This window comes from Corvus kubaryi, unplaced genomic scaffold (assembly GCF_017639235.1).
Source record: "Corvus kubaryi isolate FWS band 111438036 unplaced genomic scaffold, C.kubaryi_AGA036_p1.0 137, whole genome shotgun sequence".
Lineage (NCBI taxonomy): Eukaryota > Metazoa > Chordata > Aves > Passeriformes > Corvidae > Corvus > Corvus kubaryi.
In genome coordinates, this window is record NW_024580671.1 from 24,349,629 (window position 1) to 24,366,771 (window position 17,143).

The window sequence follows — 17,143 nt, forward strand, 5'->3', positions numbered from 1 at the left end:
GGGCTTAAAAAACACACTTACATGTAGAATAATGTGCAGATGCTGCATTTTGTTCAGATCCTATGGGTGATTTGCAGTCTCTGGATCACTGGATGAAAGCCAGCTTGGAGACCTCGCATTAGCTAACATGGAGCTAGAACTTTATGTTTAAACAAATGAATACTACCATAATTTCCTAAAAGATGGGCATCTAATGCTATTTACTGTACCATAGGGTGTTCTACCAGGCCTCTATCCACCACTTGAGGAGGGCATGGGTTTTTCCCAAGTCCCATGTCACAGCATCAGACCAATGGGGCTGTCTTGGACAGCCTGTATCTCAAATAGCAGTGGCTGCTTATGTTCAAGTAGCTAGATCAAGCCCAAAATGTGGATACCCTATGGTTAGTGTGCAGATTAACACTGAGCTGCATGCATCTATATGTTAGTGTCAGCCTGTGACATGGCTATCTGGTTTTGGTCTATAATTACAGTCAAAGGAAGTCTATGAGTCAATGAGGAAATCTAAAGCATAGAGAACTCTTTGGCTGACCACAAGTAAGGACAGCTTCTTACCTAAATGGCTAGTGACTTTTGAAATGTCCCAGGATATAAGAGACATCTACATGGGGTTTGGAGATCTGAAACAGGATGTATGGGAGGTCCTTGCCTTTATGGAACAAGGTGAATACCCCATGGGGTAGCTTAATGTATTTGGTGTTTCAGTTAAGAGCTGATTCCTGTGCCTGAGGACAAAGTCCAAGCTGGTGATTTTAAGCTTTTCTCACAGTTAGTGGGGAAAAGGAGACACTTGTAGGGCTTGACCTGACTGTTTTATGTATCTCCCAAGACGAGATAAATTACATTGTAAAAGTGACAGACAGTATGAAAGGACTTTAGACAACTGTCTTACTTGTATATGTCTTCATTATAACCACGTACCTTTTGTCATGTTGAGGAATACCCCCAGTACAGTAGCGTGGTATCCAAGCTGCACTTTGTGCCCTGGGTGGTGAGGAATGCCTGAGGCCCCTGAAATGAGCTGTGAACTGGTGCTGATCTTTGGCCATAACAAAGGGCAAACAGAGCTGCATCACTGGCTGGACAGGGGACTGGTCACCAGAGACTCTGCAGGGCCCAACTGAAAATGAGAAGAGCCCAGACCAAAATGCGCAATTGGACCAAGAGGCTAATGCAAGGCACATGAAGAATGTGTGCATAGACTGTAAGGGTATAAAAGCCTAGAGATAACTTTTTGTGGTTTCCTCCCTGGAGACACCAGCTTGAGTTGTTATATTGCTGCACCATGATTCCATTACTTGAGGGAAACAGATGAGAGACTGAGACTCTGCTGCGGGAAACCTGGGGCTGAAGCAGCAGGGAAACCTGGTCTGATTGTGTGAGGGTGGGTTGTGTAGGGAATCAAGCACGACACCCACTTACTCACTGGAGCCTCCCACTATAAAGGGGCTTCAGACCCACAGTTAAAGTCTTGGATGGAGTGACTGTAAATCAGAGAGTGGATCCTGAATGCACAGTAAAGAAAGTTCTTTAAAAAACAGATGTTTGAAAATTCTTCAATAGATTTTGAGCTCCCCTGTAAACTTTTCAGATGTCTGTATCACTCATAAAGCTCCCTTGTCTTCCTCTAAAGTCATTCCAGTCTGTCAGAAAGCGCAAAGTTCTTAGCCAAACTTAGCCTGAGGCAATTTCCCCCATAGCTCCTACACCTGAGCAGATGACTAACATAGCTGTTGTGACATGGGCAATGTAGGTTGGCATGCAGGACTCATAGACCCAGCAGAAAACCACAAAAAACCCACTAATTCTGATCAGCTATGGTTCCAAGCACTGCAGCCTGGATGGCTCAGAGATTTTTCTCTAGGTATGGTGGTTTTTATTTTTAATTTGTTTTGTTATGTTTTGTTTTGTTTGTTTGTTTTGTTTCTTGTTTTTTTTTTCATAAAACAGATAGTCAATAAGCTTATTAATAAGTTGGGCTTATTTCTGTTTGTTAGAATGAGCTGATGTATTCATAATGCTATTTTAATACATTTTCTTTCAAAACAGTGAGACTAAGAGACATTCTCAAACACATGCATTGTGAGCAAGGCAAATTAGTTCAACACTGATTTAGAATCACTGAGTTGTGTTTGTGCAAGCTAAAGTGCAATTTGCTTTCTTGTCTATATTCAGCAATTTAAGAGACTGCTTCAGGACACTAATCAATAGTGCAATAGGCACATTGATTACATCAGCTGCAGCTTCAAGACCAGCTGTTCAATTTAGCCCATGGAACTATGGTCCAGCATATATGTTATTCACATATATAACTATAGATACGGGGTTTTTTTAAATGAAGGAAGAAATTTTGAGGCAGTTGTAAAATATGCAAAATTATAGACATCTGTTGATAGACAAAGGAATCAGTGCTTGCAGCTGTTCTACATTTATTAATTTTCTTTCCATTAAATCTTTTATTTTCTGAATAATTGCCAGGGTACAGCTAAAGGCAATACAAGTTTTCACCTCTCATAAAAGACTTCTAATGTACATTTTTGCTACCATACTACTCTTACTCTTCCTAAATATTTTAGATTTAGTCTTCAGACCAGTAGCAAACTAGCTTGCTTGTTGGAGATAGGAATGCCTTTTTTTATATCCACTTATGTAGTTTTCTTTTGTTTCTATTAGATAGAAATAGGAACCACAGTGTTGAAATTTACATTTTTGAAATGTTGAGAGTTTGCAAGCATGTATAACCAGATGTAATGGAATGAGGGATTTACTGACAGGTAGAGTAGCATTAGAATACCTGTTTTTGTAATATGACATTGCTAGTACCACAGAATACATAACACCCTGTTTTCATTTTAAATTTATTTGCATTTCCCCTTGTTTTCTAAAAAAAAAAAAAAAAAAAGTAAGTCATAACCAGCTGTAGATATCAAAGAGTAGAAGAGAGTTATGGAAAGTTTGTAACAGAGACTACCCTCTGAGCTTTTTCGATTTGCCCCCATCTCTCAGCGTTAGGCAGACCACCACTGAGAATAACCATTGTCAGTGTCTGTACTTTGCTTATTGTGTGCTGGAATCCATCCCTAACATGTTGCTATAACTAAACAATGTTTACCCTCTAATTAGTGAAGATGAATTATAATAAAATTGTTGGGAAGACAGTTGCAAGATCTAGGATTTGACTTGAATATTCATGGTTCAATGTACATTGTGGTAGGCTGACCTCACCTGGCTCCCAGCTGCCCCCTTCAGCCACACTCTTCCCCCCTCATTAAGAGGATGGGAGGAAATAAGATCAAAAAGCTCATGGGGTGAGATGAGCACAGGGAGGTCCCTTACCAAGTTACTGTCATGACCACAACAGGCTCAATTGGAGAAAAAAAAAATTGCCAATTAAAACAGATTTGGATAGGGATAAATGAAATAAAAACTGAAAACACCTCCCCCACCCTGCTTCCCAGGTCCAGCTTGACTCCTCCACCTCCTTTTCTCACCTTCATGTCTGCAGGTCTGTTGATCACAGTTTTTTCCTCACTTGTCTTTCAAAACTGCCATGGAGCATTTTTTACCCTTTCTTAAGTACAATTTCTCCCCAATATCATCATCTTGGCTGAGGACCTCAGTCACGTCCTGCAGTAGGTCTGTTCTGGAACTGTCTGGAGCCATCAGGGACTGGGTGTGTTTGGTCTGGGTAAGCCCTGCCCCCTCATCACAGAGCTCACCCCAGAGCCCCACAGCAACGCCTGGACACTGGCACCCAGTACACACACAGGGAAGCATGAACAAGAAATGTCATTCAAAAAGGTGCTGAAAAAACCATCAGCTGCAGCTTCACATAACTTGCAGCAGCCAAGGTTGATCTGATTTAAACTAGTTTAATGCATCCTCAAGAGATTAATGGGACCTGTTTTTTCTAGGAACCTTTAGTGATGTCTGTGCCAGGTCTCTCTGAAGGAAAGTTTCTCTGGGCTCTTCACTGTGTGGGTTTACAAATGGAACATGTTCTCAGCACAGCTTTAGAGGTGCTTGCAGTATCTCTCTCAGCTACTTACATACTTCCCCATAGTCACACTGAGGTTCTGAAACCTTCCTAAAACAAAGCAAGCAGAAGTGGGTGATGAACACTTAACAGATTTTGCTTTCTGCAGAGTGGAAGTCAGGGGTGCTGCGCTCAACACATATTTTAAAATGTTTGCTTAAAACCCTCATAATTTCAGTTCCAGCCATAGGTGAAGACTGATACTTTGGTTTTATTTGCATATCTTAGCCTTTTATCTCCTCAGTTTTATTTCATCTTAAATGTCAAAAAGTTATAATACCTCTCAGAGGTGTTTGGACAGAAATTAGAAGTATCAGCATTCTGGGGAGTCTAAATATTTTATCCCTTCAGTTTCTAAGGGTAAAAATACATAAAATTTATTCAAAATGAATGAATATTAAACTTTGGAAAAGCAAGATCTGTGGAGCACAAAACAAGAGAGTGTCCAAACATTAAATTTGTATAAATATTGCAATATATTCATGCAACATTTTGTAAAATTGTGTGCCAAACCTTTGAAAAATGCAATGAACTTTTGGATGAGAAAAAAAATTAAGTTCCTGAGTTGCATGCAATTTCTCATTACTTTAATATGCCATTAAAGCTTAGACATACATTTAGAACAGTGACATCTCTTTGAAGTAATTGGAAGTGTGGCATTCATAACACAATAATGATTTTTCTTTTTCTTAAGATTTAATTTGGTGAGCAAATGCAGTGTCGCACAAATGTAAGTTTTGGGGTTGGATCAAACAGCAGCTGTAAACCTTTCCAAGTAGATGCAGCTCCATTCAGAGCTTAATGGAATATGATTCACAGCCTGCCATTTGAGCCTCTCCCACAGCAGAGATGCAAAAGAACAGCATGGCACTGGAGTCTGGGATAAAAAAGACATTAGGATAGTTGAAGAGAGCAATTACACATATCAATGAAATTATCCTTTGTGCTTTGGATACTTGGGTTCAAAGGTTGCAGCCATAATCACCTCATTCTTCTAAACCACTGCTGAATCGGTGTAAAATTATCATATTTTTCTATATGCAATAGTCTACCAGTGCCCTGCACAAAGGCAGGGGCAGGCTGTCAGTGACACTAATACGGTTCAAGACCAACATGCACTGAAAGCATTTCTCAGAATGCCCATGAACTACATCTCTTTCTTTAGCTCTCAAAGCTTTTTTCATGCATGTCTGTTACATTCATTGCTGTTTGTGGCTTTTTAGCAAAACTGATGAAAATAACACAGAAATCTATCAAATAGGGAAATGTCTTCACAAGAAATGTTTCTAAAAAATGTTAGCAAGGTCTAGTAAAAAAAAATATCATGGTAGTAAACTCCTAGGCCAGATCTACTCCTCCTAAATCCCACAAAAGTTTATAATCCACAAAGTATCACACAACAATATAGACTGGCTTGATTTCAGATTTGCTTAAGTCCCTAAGACTTTCCAGCAATTTCCCTAAATGCCTAAATTTAGGTGCTTAAGAAAGCACAGAAATATTATCCCTATCTCTAATATACCTTTGCAATGATACAGTTTGAAGTACAACATTGTCTGTAGTCTGCCTAATTACCTTGAAAAAAAAGTTTTATTATGTACTTTCTGCCTATATTTTCTAGAATGTCCTTAATTAGGACACATACAGAATATGGAAGAGAACTAGATTATACAATCTTTACAGCTTGTTTATTCCTATTAGTATATTCCTATTAGTATATATATATATATATAAAATATATATATTTTATATATATATATATATATAAAATATATATATATATTTTGACCTATATATATATAGGTCAAATCAAATTCAATTCTTTTGAAGGTTTCTTAATGCTTTAGTTAAATTCATTTAAAGACCCCCTCTGTATCTACTGACTGTTGGAGACGTAGAAATGAGAAATGATGGCTGGACAGCAGTCAGATAACTCATCCTCAGAAGCCTGGATAATTTGTAGAGCATGGGGAGGTTAAGAAAGGAAATGGACACTCTCTAGGGGTGTTATAGATGAACATATATTCAATCCAGTATAAGAGCTGTGGTAGCATCTGGATTCCCATGTTTGGGTTTTTTAGTTGCCTGTTCCTCTCAGAGCTCTTTGGTACTGATTGCAGGGAGGATGGTCTCAGTAGCTGAGATGTAGAATCTCACTTTTCCTGGAAATGCTTACATCACTTTGACAGAAACAGACTGGTATGCAGAAGGTATATTGTCTCTACATCGTCACTGGAAACAGATTATAGGCTGATTACATCTACTTTAGCAAACAGTATAATTCAAAGCAATTGTATTTGAGCAGCGAAACAGCTGGTGATAAGGTCCCAACATCCAATCCTATGTGTTTCAGGATTTCTTGCTTAGGCAAAGCTCTACTGTGATTCCACAGACTGGATGCTCATTAGCAGCTGGGTTGCATTGGGCTGCACTCCAGGAATGTGTCATTTGTCTTAATTTCCTCCACACAGAATCCAGGTAGCACTCTCAAAATCTGCTCTGCCATGCAATCAGTGTACAGTCAGTGCAGATGACTGAGAGATTTTCTCTGAACACAATAACTCCTGCTTTAAAATTTGAGCTAATGTAATACCTTAATTGGTTGTGAAGAGCTAGGATAGGTGACTTTCATTTTCTCAAAAGGGTTTCAGGCTATTAGCCTGGTGTGGTTCAGTTGCCAAGGGACAGGCATCTAATGCCTTTTAATTTGCCCTAGGATATCCTCTCTTTTCTTCAAATGCCTGTTCCTTGTGCCACAGATGTGCCATAAGTCCTGCATCACAGTGGTCAGTTCCACCTGGGTTTTTCAGGGACTGCAGGGCTTTTCAGATGCCGGCAGATACTTGCCTTTAGGCAACTGAATGAAGTCCTTAAATGCTTACTTTAGGGTGTTTTGACTGCCTTTCCCTTCTTGTTTCACAGACGTGGGAGGCACAGCTGTGTGTGTTAGTCATGTTTTGTCTCAGACCTTACTTATAAAGATACCTAAGTGCTGGAGGCATAGCTCAGCATCTTCCTCTCGCTGTTATAGATTATGTGCAGGGACATGGAGGTCCCATTCTTCTGAAAGAGTTCTCCATTAAATAGGCTAAAGTCTGCTGTACTCACGTGCTTATATATGATAAAAAAGACTGTAGGAGTGGCTCAAAATTTTTCCATCTGCATATGGAAAAACTAAGTGTTTTGAACAGAAATAGCAATTTCCTATATACCTCCCAACCCAACAGGAGCTCTAATTAGTGAGATCTTGATTTTGTTGTTGATGAGCAGTAAATATTTTGAAATCTTGCTTTCAACTTGTATAACAAAAAAAAAATTAAATAAGTTAATATTTACATTTGTTTTTTCATGACGATGGTATCAGCCCTCTTCATGGAAAGGAGTTTCCCACAGCCAAATTAACACAGCCAATCTATGCTACAAAGCAAAAAAAAAAACCAACCCAGAAAACCAAAACCAACAAAAAAGTGCATCAATGTCTGTGCCTGCATGTAAAGGAAAGACATGCAACTTCAATATTTCATTCTCCCTCAGATATCTAAAGCTCGAAGGTTTGAAATTATAGACAATCACTGCCATTCTTCAGGCCAGAAAAATGAAAGGTAAGAACTACTTAATGCAGAAATGAAGACCATAAAATGTGAATATTTTTCATTTTTCCTGACAGTAGTCATGTGCCTTTGTGCTTGCAGCTGCGTTATGGAATTTACATTCTTTTCAGAGATAATTCTGCTGGTGCCAGACTACAGCTATGAAGGGACAGATGGATTTGAAGAGCATCCACATAAAATACAAAAGCAGCATTGGAGCACACCATGCATTACAAAATCATAAATGTATGACTTTTCCCTTATTGTTAGATTAGAGCAAAAGCTTGAACTCTTAGGTGAGATTATTTCAAGAGTTAGCGACTTAATCCTCTAGAATTATTTGGAAAACACTATTTTGCTTGTGGCAGAGGGCTTTTGTGTTATGTTGTTTTGTGGTGTTTTAACAGAATGTATAATATTCATTTCATCACACAGTGAAATAATTTCATTAAAAAAGGAATTTTAAAAATACGTATTCAGATTTGGCTGAAGTTTTGATTTGTTAGATGATTATTCTCACTCAGCAGTTTATCTTTGAGGAGAAACATAGAATCAGTGTACACATAGTATATATGATCAACAACTGTTAGGTTTTATGCATAAAGCACAAGCTTCCTTGGTATCTGTGAGTTTTACTTTACCTTGAACTGTCACATTCAGTTTCCCCTAACAACCACAAAGGGTTGCTTTTTCTAATTCTGAGCTGTGGTGGTCACAACACAGATAAGTTCATTAATTCAGTGAGGATTGAGACAAGATAACACAATTGCTGAGACCTCTGCAACCCTACATAATTCCTGTTGTTAATACCTAGTGATGGTTCTCTCTGTCAAAAGGTTGGTAAATACCAATTTTTATGGGACCATTTTTTTTCTCAGATGTATTTCAGAGATTATAAAACATATTTACTGGTATTAAATTTCAAGTATGAAACTTTTTATTATCCTCTAGGAACTAGGTACATATGTGCATTATATTAAAGTTTCACCTTTTGTGTAAAATGTCACCTAAAACATGTAAAAGGTGGGGAAAGAAGGATCTTTTCTACATTTCCCATAGCAAAATGTGAAGTAGTAAAGACTTAGAAATTCTTGCAAAAAAATCCAAGCCGAAGCAGAAAAACCCATTTCACACAGTGACAGTACACTATTTACAAACACATTTGCTGTGCTATTTGGAAATACTTTGCCCCTGTGTTCTAGATTGTTTGATTGTTAACTTCCAGGGAAGTTACAGATCTGAAAGAAATAGCTGAAAAACTTTGTGATCATTTCACATGTTCCTATGTTTCATTGTAGGGGTGTCTGATTTGATTTCATGAAGATCCATAAATTAAGTGCATACCTAAAATTAAAATGTCATTTTTATCTTTGTTGTGTCTTTGGTTTTGATTATTGCTACTTTATTTATATAGGTCATTTTTATCTCCTCAGAGTTTAATAAAAGCCTTTAAGTGTTTTCCTTTTACAGCCTGGACAAGCAAAATCTTTGTTAAAATAATGTGTTATTTCAAATTTAAAGAGTCCATTGTTTGTGGTGTTTTACTGCCTGTTACTTGTAATGGATGGAAAATTGCTTCCAGTAGCCTCATTTGAGACCAGAGAGCTTTTTGAAGCCTCACATTTCTTTGGAATTCTTCTACAAAAAGTATATTAAAACCAAAGAATTATGCTTACCAGATGCTTTGAAAGATGATTTTTTAAATTTAATTGATGTTGTGGAATAGAGCAGCAAGACTGTTTTTATTTATTTAATTTTTGGGAAGATTATCTGTCCAATTTTTCAAGAAATGAATAGAATATGGAAAGAAAGACTTTTCTGTTCTCCAAAAATAATATGACTTAGAAACTTTTATATTAAATAATTACATGCTCAGCCAAAGTATTATGGACATTTTCACTTGTATTCACCACAGTTTTTAGAATTGGGATTCTAATCAGTCATTAGAATCACCAATATGAAATAAAGAAACCAAGGAAGAAATCCTTTTTGCTGTCACGTACCTGCAGAATCATCAGTCTGGAAATGATCATCTAAGCGCGTCAGCAAACATCTACTGCCAGTTCTCTACTGTGACAAACAGAAACCTGTGTCCAGGAGAGTGCTCACAGATACACTTGGATTTAGAACAAAAGGATAAATGAAAGACCTTCTACAAGGCCCCCACATATATTATAGAATAACTTACCATTTAAAATATAACCCGTTTCTAAAACAGTTTAAAAAAAGTATAAGTTTGGTTTATTTATTTTCATTTTCCTAAATTTTGCCTATCAAAACCATAGGCAAAACTTCTACTGATGTTTGCATAATGTATGAGGGCAGATATGTTGCACAGAAGCCTCAGTGACAGACATTCTGGAGAACTCATTAGGAAACCTTGTTAAGCATAGTAGACTCAAAAAGAAATAACGCAGTATTACCAAGATCTTAGTTGATACCATACATCAAATGTAAGAAGATTCAGCATTTACAAATGATATGCTATTTACCCTAAACAGCAACAGTGAAATAGCAGGTGAGATCTGTATTCTGAATAAATCCCATATTGAATGTGCTTAGTTTGCCAATTACTTTTCTTCCCTAATGCTACTTCCCTGATAATGGACATTCTGGAGGATAGAGCAAACCTTTGCACTTCTATCGTTTTCAGATTATTCCTCAAGGAAAAAATCCATTAACCAGCAAGATGGACCCAGATGTTACTTTCAGATTCTCCTGTGCTGGTGACATCCATGTGGTAGAAAAAACCACAGATGTTCTGTCAGCATTTTAGCTGAATCTTTGGAATTTGTAGTTAAGGGAAGCTGAAGTATGGTAGAATTGCATTTTAAGAGGCTGGTTAGTTCCCATTTCTGCTATATTTTAAAGTTGTACGGATGCACAAACACAAAGAAGGAAAGAAGGGCAAATTTCCCTGTAAACTTGAGAAGCTTTTTTTCAGTGTATACAGATTTGAAGCAATTGCAAAACATCAAAGTAATTCACAATAAAATTTTTGCGTTAATGCTTTTTTCTTAAATTGAAGGGTTTTTTTCTTACTGCCTATGCATTTTAATATAGCTATTTCTGCAGTAACACATTACTCTGAGTTTTCAGTGACACTAATCAAAGAATATTTGTTTTAGAAATGTCATTATTTTCCTTTTCTTTTTTTTTTTGGTAAAGGCAAGTAAAAACAACTATTCAAATTTCAAGTCTGCGTTGACATCGTGGTTCATTAGATATTGCATTGCAGTGGTTATCATCAAAGTGAGTTCCACCATATTAATTTTAATGTGTTCTAAATTGGTTGTTAAAACCTTGATGTTGCAATAATTTTGCACTGAATGAGGAGGGTGTGATTTTACCTAATTGTTGTGAATTAGAAAACAAACTGGATATTATTCCAAGAAAAAATGGGGATTGAGAGTGGAGAAGTTCTCTCTTTGTAATGTTTCAGGTAATTAGCATTTATAATAGAGGAGAATGAATGACCTGGAGGAAGGAAATTTTTATGATGTACAGCTGTAACTTTGTATAGAAATAACAACATTAGCTGCAATATGAATGTCTGACAACTTTGTGTAATATAAGGAATATTTGTGGCATATCCTTGACTTGAATAAATATGTATTAATCAGAGATATAGGGATATGAGTTAAAAAAATAAAAACCTGCTTGAAATGCAAAGCTTCACTGTATTTGAGAATCTCAGTAACCTACCAATTCAATAAAATTAATGATTCTAATTTTTGTTTAGGACAGCCAGTATTCAATAATGGTGAAGGGTTTTTTCTTTATTACAACCAGTTGATTAGGCAACTTTTTATAGAGCCCAAAATTAAGGTTTTGGAAAAAACAAAAATCAAATTCAAATATGAGAATTGGTGTAGGAGACCTAACTCGGCCTCAGAGTGAACTGACAGAACAATCCATTTTGCTTGCGAAACCATGATGTGCCATGTGAGATCTTCTTATGCCTTCAGTATATAACTTTCTGTGAAAAAAAAATAAAAAAGGTACAATAGCATTTTTAAAAACAATTTGTGATAGCTGAATGATTTTGTGAACTAAATCCTATTATAGAGTCAACTCAGAACAGCAAGACTGGAAAAGAAAATCTATAAATGCAGTGGATGAATCAATAAAAATCAAAATTATTGCGCCTTCAATAGATTTTTTCATCACAGCAACAGGCCTGCTAAAACAATAGCTTCAAAAGGCCCCCACAAAACAGTATTAGTGGTGCTTATGGGTTTCCAAAGCCAAGGCCTAGATGCTACTGTTCTCCTTATGAGTGCATTTGGCTTGCTCACATGGCAGGAACAAAGCTAAAAGCTTCAAGCTCCATGAATGAATCACTCCTGGCAGTTCCAGGGCTTTCCCACCTCCTGCCTCTCTCTTGATGGACCATTGCTACTCTCTGCTAATCTGCAGATGTGTCTACAGCCATTTCTCTTCTGCCATGTGTTGGTGCCCCAGTCAGGCGTGCCTGACTGTGGGCTTGCCAGCAGTAATCCACACCAGCTGCTAACAGCCACACTGTCAAAGAAACAGTTCAACAAGCCTATGATGGAGGAACTCCTTTTTAAAGTACTTAAGAGCTTTAATGGTACAAACTCTATTTCTCACCAGTAATTTATGTCTTGTGACAATCTTGGAGCTTGCAATAGTGTCATGAAACAGAGGAAAAAAAAATCACTGTGTCTGAATGAAAGAGTGTTAAGAACATGCTTGCACAGCCTGCAGTAAAATTGTGTTGATTGAACAGCAAAAATGTAATTGACACATAAAGAATATTTTTTTCTAGAGACAAAGATCATTCTTTCACTGGAGTAGGTGTGTATACACCCCTATTGCATGAACCAGCTTGTGACTCTGACCTCACTATCTAAAATAAATGTCCTGTGGTCAAATGTCCCTTAGAATAATGAAGATTTCACAAAAAAAACCCCAAACAAACAACTATTTTTTGCCTCAGTTCTCCACTGAAACACTGTATTTACAGAAATGTAGTAACAGAAAGCTATAGGCACTCTAGGAAGATGACATGATGTTCTCATGGTAAAGTCACAGACATGTTTTAATGTTTAAATTCAGTTTAAAACTGAATTTTCTCTGTGCTCTTCTAGCTATACCAATGCAAGAGATTCTGATTCTTCTGTGACTGCTGGCAAGAAAAGCATAAATTATGTATGTTCCTTCAGTGCTTCATACCAAAAAGACAGTATTTGTTTATAGTTTGGGTTTTTGATTGTTTGTGAACAAGCAAAGATGATGAAGAGGGAGTGCCATTCAGGAAGTAGCAATTGGGAAAGACTTTAGGCTGTATTCAATAGGAGGAACTATTGCACAGACAGGAAAGCACAAAACAAAACTAAAGAAAAGAAACATTTTTCCATCATATACTTTGTCCACTTACACTGTAGAATTCATGGTTCTTAATGCTTGCACTTTGGGAAGAAGCAAGCAAGGAAGATATTTGTGTGAAAAAGAGGACTATTTAAGAGTCAGAACTATTAACAATTAAATATTTAGGAGAGTTTTTTAAAAAACCAAGTAAATTATTAGCAGCAACTCTTAGGATTCCAGGGGAAACAATTATTTTCTGTTAAGAAATCTTTTCCTTAAGTACCAAACTTTTTTATTTCCAATGAAGTAAAAATTTTAAGCCACAAACACATCTTGTTGTATCTTTTCACAAACACTTTTTGTTTTATCTTTTCTATATCTTCAAAATATAACATTTAAATGAAATGTAGTGAAAATATATTTGTTCCTATTATAAACAGACCTAGGATACCAAGTTTCATCCCATAGCCAATTTTTATGTAGAGCTAGAAAACAGTGAAAAGATAAGTTTTACACTGAAATATTGACAAAACACTAACTCCAGTGAAGTGGCAAAATAGTACTCTAATACCAGCTAGCAGAGCATTAAAAACCGCAATATGCAAAATGGAAGTAGTTATCTTATTATGACTGAATCTTATAATCTTATAATGAATATTAATCTTATAATGACTGAAAATTACTTGCCTTTTGCTAATCTTTCAAGTTTCTATTTTGAACATATTACATATATATTCATCCATTATATATTATTACATGTCTTCTAATATATATAATTAATATATATTTTATATATTGTCAAGCATACAGCCAACAAAGGAAATATTTGTCTACAGTATCAGTAAGAAAACTTTTTTAACACTAAATTAGAGAAGGTTTTTTTTTTGTTTGTTTGAATGAGTGAGAAAGTGAAGATGAGGGGAGGGTATAATTCTTGTTGCTAAAATAAATTTATTCTTTATTGTTCGGTACCACAAGCCAAACAGCAGAAAAAAATTTGCATTTGTATTATGTTCATAGAAGTATTAAGGATTTACATGCTTACTCAAATGCCTAATTTAGCTTTCCTTTTCTTAATAACATGAAATGTATTAATGTTGAAAGGCCACCAAGTATTCAGAAATAATGAGCTCTGAAGCTTCCAAAGTCATCTAACCAATACTCAGCTGAGTTTTAATGATGAATAACTAGGCCAATCTTTTTTTGGTAACAGAGCTAGGGATAAAACTTGGCCAAGCCAGAAGGAAAATGAAAGAGGAGCTTTGTGAGCCCGTTTACACTCCCTCTGCACACCATCCACTAGGTTGCTGTGTTGCTTCCAAGTCTGCTGAGCCAGGTACTCTGAGCCATCCCTCCCTCCCTGTTCTGTGCCCGTCCAATAAATTTCCTGGCCTCAGGTTGCACGTTTATGATTTCTTCCCAGAAACAAGACGTCACAGCCCAGCTGCTCTAGACTTTATAATTAAGGCTGTCTGCTCCATTTTTCTGCCACCTTAAATGTACCTTTTCCCAAAACCTTACACTCAGTTCTTCAGGGGCTTGAGTTTAATGCAAGATGCTTCCATCTGAGCACACCATTGCATATGAAATGAATAAGCATAGCCAGATGAAATGCTAAAGTGACAGGCACGTGTTTGTGTTCTTCAGATAGATTGTGTTCTGGAGCACTTTGTAGCTGGATAAAGGTAACTTGCAAATGTTCAGAAAGTGTCCTCACTTTCCCTTTTTTGCAGCTTTCAGCAATGATATCCAGCTGTGTATAACTTTTTTTTCTTTTCTTTTTCCAAATGCTTTTGCATGGTGGATATGAATTTACAGATGTACTCTTCACAGATTTGTTTCAGTACCTAAGCTGCAGCCTACCAAAACTTGCTAAGTGACGACAACTGCCTTTGCAAGAATATTTTTCTCTGTGCAGGAATGATTCTAGCACATTTTAAGGTCTCCAAACCCCATCAAAAGCAGAGTTTGACAGATAATAAATGAAAGGACTAGAGAGTCACTGGGGAAATGGATAAATGAAGTGTCATAAACCCCTTTGCTACCTCAAGTCAGCATGATGTGTGTTGATATATTTCTTTCTTTACAAACATTTGTTTCATTTCAAATTACAGTAAACTCCTCCCTACTTTTCATTGTAAAAAAGGAATTTGATTTTCTTACAGTTACTTCAGGCTTCCCCCCCTCAACTATGAAAAAAAGTAATATGAAGGGTACTCATAAGTTCCTTGGAAAATTCTAGGAGGTTTTAATGCTGTTTGTTATTACACCCTTATGCCACCATTGTTAATTCAGTGTATAGGTTTCCTTAAGCTAAAAGGAATACATATTTAAAACACAACATATGAATTTAGCTACATTAGCCCTGCTTAAGTCAGTAGAACATTTAAATCTTCACATACCTATTTGAAAATGTACCGGGTTTTGTTAGAACACAGTAGTAGCTTGATTGTTTCAATGCCTTGAAAGAGAGTATTATATGAACAGAAGACATTTTCAGTTTTGATTAACGTGATGTTTGCAAAGGCTATGCAGAGAAAGAGATATCTGTTAAGCACTTTTGACCGAGTACAAATCAAATTATATACAAGTTATTAAGAGAAATGTAATATGTAAAGTCAGAAAACCATAAAAGTACATTGGTCTTTTAGCTAATCTGTTTGAAATCAAACTGACTGAATTTTAACTAGAAGTTTTTAACTAATTATCCCTCTAATATGGACCCTGTGAGGATGTAACTCAGCCTCTAGGGTGTATGTAGTATGACAGTGAACTGGAAAAGAAATCTGGCAACTTGCAACAGGTGTGATGTTAACAATTTAAGTTAGTTTACTTTGTACTGAAGTGAAAGAGAATCAAAGATAGCTGTGCTTTGGGTTAGGAAGTTAACCCATCCTGAGATTCCACTGTAATATAAAACCAGATGCTGTAATGTCTTGGACTCTACTGTAAGAGATAAGGATGGTTCAAGTCCTGCGGACATTTTCAAAAAAGTCAGAATTTTTTGTGGCCAGTACTGCAACACAGATATGTTTGTCACCACAGTGTAGATTTTAGGTAGATTGTCAATGATGATAAGGAAGCTAGCTTAGATTTATTGTCTTGGAGTATGTCACGTAAAGGATATTGTATGCAACTTTCCCAAACAGATTTTCTCCCAGGCAGGAGAGATTCAGCTCATTCCTCTCCACAGTGAATACAAACTCAACACTTTCAGTGTGGCACGCTGAGTTTGTCTTAGAATTCTGTACAGTGATTCAGTTATAAAAGCAATGATTAGTCTGTCTCACTATAAAAATACAAATAACATTGTGAAGGTGTATTTTCCATTATATGGTCATTCTCACAGTCCTAAAACAAGATTTCATGGCATAAACACAGAGGTTTGTTTAAGAATCAGTTTTAGACTAGTCTTATTGAGCAATAAGGAATAATACATCCAGTATAAGGAGCAGAGATGTTATGACCTCAGATTTGGAATGTCAGCACATAATAACCTTGTCTAGACCTGTACCACCAGTCAGACATATAACTGATAGCCAAGTGTGACTTACAGAGGACTTTCTTTAAGCTGCCAAGTAATTTTCAGGTCCTTCTACCAGTCCTGCCAGGCTGTCTTTGCTGAGGTGAGTCAGCACAAGTTAATGCCAAAGCAAAAAAGCAACTTCTCAGGAATTCTATTTTTCAGGACAACTGAGTCAGGAAGAACTGAATAGCAAAGACATGTTTTAGTTGGAAGATGGATTTGAGTTTAAGAAAAAGAAAAGCAGAAGCAACCAAACAAAAAAAATCCAACAAATTTTCCCAATGCTTAGAATAAAGCAGACGTCTGTTAATTTGCTTAACTATACTGCATGATCTTACATCATGGTTGAAAGTTAATATCTATTTTCTAACCAAGTAGAAAATCTGGAAACAATTTCTTGGTTTCCGGCAATCTTCAAACATATTTTCTGGGGATGATATTGGTTATGATTATCTTATTTTTCTTTTCAAAATTCCCAATATCTATTTTTACTGTTTCATTTTAAGAAGACTAATATAGAACTAGTGTAGCAACAATTTCTTTTCCATAAATTGTCTTTTGCTATCTGTAGGAACCCAGAGTGCCGAGAATATTTCTCTGCCTGTGTTTAAGGGTTCTTACCCCCCTGAACAACACTGTTTTAGCTTCAAACCTTGG

At 36.5% G+C, this 17,143-nt stretch overlaps 1 long non-coding RNA gene across 1 annotated transcript; it reads left to right on the top strand.

Annotated features, from left to right (window-relative positions):
- Window positions 1-1,784: 1,784 nt before the first annotated feature.
- On the top strand, window positions 1,785-11,314 carry LOC121659756. Its single transcript, XR_006014436.1, has 3 exons — window positions 1,785-1,864; window positions 7,571-7,638; window positions 7,729-11,314. It is a non-coding gene; the product is annotated as an uncharacterized LOC121659756 (long non-coding RNA).
- The last annotated feature ends 5,829 nt before the right edge of the window (window positions 11,315-17,143 follow it).